Below are 6,000 nucleotides of genomic sequence, written 5' to 3'. Positions count from 1 at the left end.
GTGAAAGCTATCATTGCAGAAACAATATATGTTTATCAATAAAGGGCAAGTTGGACTTCGATAGCCTTTGGAAAGTTGTTTTCCCTATTTATTTTGTCCAAATGTTAAGATTTGAAACCGAAAGTACATTGCAAATGGCGGATTTAATAGGGGTCTTGTCTTTATACATGTCATGCTTTCAATAACAGCCTTTCAGAGACCATTCACGTCCAACTTGCCTTTCCGTGCATTTTTTTTTTCAAATATGCAAATTTTTTGAATTTTTTTTTCTCAAAAAATATTTTTTTTTAAATATTTGTTTTCAAGTGATCTTCCTATCTGTTAATCAATGACATATTTATAAACTGTAAAAGTTTTAACTTTATACCTCACATAGTTTTGGAGCTATTGTAAAAATAAATTTTTGGACATCTTGACCTTTGCCAAAACCTTAACTAAGCATCTCATGTATTGTGATGAGGTTTTGAAATTTCTAAACTGTAAAAATCATGACCCCTGGAGGGTAAGATTGGGTCTTTCAATTGGGGATAAAAGTCTTTAAAAATCTTCTTCTACAGAACAACTTACTAGGAAAAAAATTAAACTTTATAGAAAGCTTCCTGAGGTAGTGTAAATTCTAATCTGTTTTAATAACTTGTTGCCTCTAGGGGTAGGGTTGGCCCATAGCAGGGGATCAAAGTTTTGCATGGAACTATGTAAGATTTTTTTTTTTTTGAATGAAAAGTAACTCATTAGAACCATTAATTTGCAAACATTCCCAATTTTGTACTTTTTTTAAATTATGAACCGCAGGTTATAGAATTAAAAAATTAATTGGCATCATCAACTAAAAGGTTTTAATATTTTCAGCTATGGATTGGATTCAGCAGCCAGAGTCTCATGAGCATCAGACCCTTCCTGCTCCTATGACAGAGGATCCTTGACTTGTCTGAAATTTACTGAAGCAGATGCTCCATTTGTCTGGTTATGCTATACAATGATTCTGTTCAAATACTGCAGAGGCACCAAAAGGGTATTGAACAAATCTTATGGGAGAAGTCATGAGGACACAAAGGATAACTGTCTCCGACTTTGAAGCTGTGCTTAATTTTAAGTGAAAAAGGTAATGCATGTGCACATCTGCAAATGGGTGTCTGAACTTGTGTAGGAAAAGTATGTGTAGCTATGTACAAACAATTTAAGAGCCCTCTTTACACTGCACACTAAAGAATTTTGATTTTAGGTTTTTTTATGCAGATAGAGTAATCTGCCCTTTGATCTAGAATAAGATAAATTGTCGTGTACAGTTTATTTCTTAATTTGTGATCAAATAAAGCATTTATAACATTTTAATAGGCTAAGATGAATAGATTGAACACTTTAATTTGCTGGTATTTTGCCCATTTAGGTAAACAACAGTGATTTTTGTTCATCAGTACTTCATTGTCTTCATTGTCATTTTTCCTGTGGGTAAATGCAAGGTACCCTATGTTGAACATGTAATAGATAAGCTCAACATTTACACCTTTACACACTATAATTTTCTCAATGTCCAAAAAAATCTTTTCCTTTAGTGTATAGAGGGTCCTTAATGCAATGAAATTTAAATTTTAGTGTCATGTTATATATTTAAATGTTTATGAAAAAATCAATGAATTAAATCAGCTAACACTGTTTTGTTTTATGCAAAAACTAAGTAATTGCAGACTAGCTCTTTTTTACCTTCTTTTTGACCTTACTGTTTTAAACTCAATTTAAAAGAAATCATTAAAGATATTTTTATCTTTATCACATATAATAAAACTTATTGGTGAAAACTTCTCAACTCTGTCCATTATTTTTTACCTTGTTCTTCCCCATGACATTTTGACTTTACTAATAGTCTTGTTTTAATATTAGTTTGAAAGAAACTATTCTCAAGATTTTCTTTAAACCTCATTCACTAACACAAATTGGTCACAGCTATTCAACTGTGTCACATCTTTCTGACTTAACTTTCACTATGACTTTGACCTCAATATCTCTCATTTACCTAATCTTTAACAAAGAAGCAAAGCACATTTCTTTTCATGTTGCATTACAATAAACACTGGGCAGGGCATTCATGTACTATGGACATGGTTTTAGTTTTCAATGATTGAAATATTTTGGTTTACTTTTCAGGAATTTGGCTCGATGAATTGATTGGGTGCTTAAGGTGTTTCACATAATTTAGTTCTGCATCCTCCTCTCTGTGAAGTATCTTACCAGACTCTGTATGCTAGGACAGCAATTTCCAAGTTTGTGAAAATCAAGTATACCTACTCTGCTGCATTATTAACAGCTGAAGATGCAGTCCATTATCTGAAAGACTTATACTTAGGTACATGTTATTGTTTATAATATCATAAATAGGTTTATTACTCCAGTGCTCCTTTGGGCTATCACCGACTACTTGGCAAAATTTATCTGTAAAAAAAAAATTACCTTAGTTTACATACATGTAAATTTTAATTATTTTTTCATATTTCAGAATACGAGGAAGATTCTTTACATCTGAAAACTGACCTTGCCCACTACCACCAGATTCAATGTCACACATGTGTAACAAGACATATTGCATCTTCTTGGTTGGGACCCTGTTCAACAGTGTCATTATTATAAGAATTGTGTAGGATAAGGAATGTACTAAGAATATTGCACTACTATAAATTTTTACTACAGTACCTTTATTCCAGCACCAAGAGAAAACTAGAAACTTTGACAAACTATGTTGGTCTCTGTTCTGTTCAGCAATTGATATGACAATGTTAATCTGAGATAGATAAAGTGAAGGAGATTTTGTAAAAATAAAATAAATAAATAAAATAAAATTTGAATTCAGTACCATTTTAGTGCATGGACATACAACATTTGGTAGTAAATTCCATACACGTTTAGTTCAGTGACATGTAAAAATACACTTTCTGCATAATGTCTAATTTGTAATCATTCATTTGTAAAACATGATCACTCGAATATTGCAACAAGTAACCTGTGTATTTAAAATACTTATATTGTCAAAGAAATAAGTGAAGTACTTATTGTCATTGATTGCTGTCCAACTGATGTGTTTGTTTGTATGTTGTTTAATGTCCCTCTCGAGTATTTTTCACTCCTATGGAGGTGCCACCACTTGCCAATGGCAATTTTGTCCTATGCTCGGCACTTAGGGCCATTGAGCAGGGAGGGATCTTTTTCGTACCAGCACCTACTGTGACACGGGACCTCGGTTTGTACAGTCTCATTCGAAGGACCGGTCTCCACGTCCCACAGTGGGATTTGAACCCACGACATAAGGATCAACTCCTTACTTCGGGACTCTAGAGCAGATGCTCTAACCACTGTGCCACGCAAATCTAGAGCAGATGCTCTAAGCATTGCGCCACGCGGGCGACCTGATGAGTGTAAGAATTTTTTAAAACATATAAAATGGTCAATTTCACTCTTAACGAATCTACAAAACACAAAACTTCCATCAGAAACATTGGGAGAACATAGACTTAAGTACATGTATATAATAGTTGAACAGGTGACAAAAGGATAATATTGAAGTTAAATTATGCAACTTCTTTCAAAAGAGGGACTTGCAAGTTAACAAGATGAACATAGTTGAAATATCTGTGAAAGTAAACCAAGAATGAAGTATTTCAGTTGTTGATCCTTTCATTGGCACGAGGCAGTGATTTTGTGCACTGGCAATTTTAAAGCACAATGCAGCCTCTAGTTAAGTGAAGTAACCTCTGAATAAAACAAAAGCAGGTACCGGGTATATTTAGACACAGTCCTGATTCAGTGAATGATGAATCCTTCATCAGATACATGTAAGATAATTAAGGACTCCTGCACTGATTTTTTTTTTTTTAGAATTTGAACCTCACTTTGTAGGACTATGACAAACATCTGATGTTGAACTAGTATATATTAGCTTTGAGCAAAATGTTATGAAGCCAATTGGAGTTAAACACAAGTGAAAGCCTTCACAGTATGATGATTTATGTAAGAGATGTAAGCCATATTGCAAGCATATCTATAATGTGATGGAATGTCTTGTGTCATTTTTAGTAGCATCTATCAAGGCTGTAGCTGATACAACTCTGCAGAAGATTTACACAGTGATATTTTGCTTTTCAACTGACAGGGAAAAAACAGGGGTTTTATCTGACTTCCTCTAACAAGTTACAACTCTCCATGTGAAGCATGTATGTACATTGTATATTTAAAAATGACTAGAAGGCTTGCAAAATATCTGTGAGATAAGTTTAGGTCATATAGGTTAAGCATTGGGTTGCATCAAGTTGGTCATTAGTTTTAGCAATCATGATTGTAGGTGACCAATCACCATATCTCATGTCAAACCTAATCAGCTATCCCACTACATGTGTAATACACTGAGAAAATCATATGACAGTGATGTATACAGTAGCTGCGAACTGAAAAAAAAAAACATACAAAAGATAGAGTGTAGTTGACATTGTAATTAGATAAGCCTTAAACTTCTATATAAAATTATATACTCTTCAAAAATTTATCATGAGTATATTCCAAATGTAAAATTATGCTGGAAGTAATCACCCTGTTTAATATGACAAGAAGATAATCTTTTTTTTTGTGTTTTCATTATCACTAGACCACCGATCAGCTCTTATACAGGAGAAGAAAAAACTTGATGAACAACTATTGTTTTTCTTTAGAAATAAGATTTTCGATGATTTGAGGACTTCACTCTATTTATCATGTAAATTACATTTATATCTTCCTCACTGATATACTTGCATATATAATCCATATCTTATGTCTCTTTTCTTTGTATCAAAACGAAAGACTGATTGATAATTATTGTTTAACGCCGAGTCGGCAATATTTCGGCGATCAAAACGAAATAAATGAAAGTCCAATTGATCTATGTATGCATCACCCCGCTACTTTCGTTATTTCCAACCAATGAAAATTGTCCTTACTTAACTAGAACACTATTGCGTCATATTACCCAAAATGCAATTATTGCACATACATCACAAGTTTATTGCATATACATCACAAGATTATCGAATATACAACACACGATTATAGAACATACATCACAAGATTTTGAATATACATCACAAGATTTTGAATATACATAACACGATATTACACATACATCACAAGATTATATAACATACATCACAAGATTTTGAATATACATCACAAGATATTGCATATACATCACAAGATCATAGAACATATATCACAAGATTTTGAATATACATAACAAGATTTTGAATATACATCACAAGATTATGAATATACATCACAAGATATAGCACATACATCACAAGATTATAGAACATACATCACAAGATTTGGAATATACATAACAAATTATTGCATGCGCATCACAAGATTTTGAACATACATCACAAGATTTGGAATATACATCACAAGATTTTGAACACACATCACAGGATTTTGAATATACATCACAAGATTATCGAATAAAGCAACGTTTTACACGCCATATTTGAACACCATTTCAAAATTTCAAAAAAGTTTTGTTCAGTTTACGCAAAAAGTCGTCTGATTTGTACTTAATACCCAAGGCAGCTTAATGAGCGCTTCGTGAAATTTATTCTTCTATTCAAAATAGAACGGACCAATTCTTTGGTTTATTGTACCGGACTTCCAAAATTCTTGAAGATTTGTCCTTATGTAGCACCACGCCATGCCCAATACATCGAACGATATTTAAAGTTATATTCCCCCCGGAATCACGCAAATCTCTGATATAATCCTGAACATCAGAATCCAGTTCGCCGAGAAGCAAAGGCTTTCCGCTTTTTTTTTTGTAAGGGGGGGGGGGGGGGTTAAGGACTTTAGAAGGTTCACCATCATTCCTCTTATTTTGAAAAAGATAATCTGCTTCAACTTTTTGCACAGTATTTTCATGTAAGTTTTTACTGAAATTTTTTGAATAGAATTGTGCCGCTTTTAAAGCCCCGTCTTGAATAGCAGAACGTGCTA

The sequence above is a fragment of the Saccostrea echinata genome, unplaced genomic scaffold, assembly GCF_033153115.1.
Source record: "Saccostrea echinata isolate AGI-Se365-2 ecotype Australia unplaced genomic scaffold, CSIRO_AGI_Sech_v1 ptg000029l, whole genome shotgun sequence".
In the NCBI taxonomy this organism is placed as follows: domain Eukaryota; kingdom Metazoa; phylum Mollusca; class Bivalvia; order Ostreida; family Ostreidae; genus Saccostrea; species Saccostrea echinata.
This window is presented reverse-complemented; position numbering follows the sequence as displayed.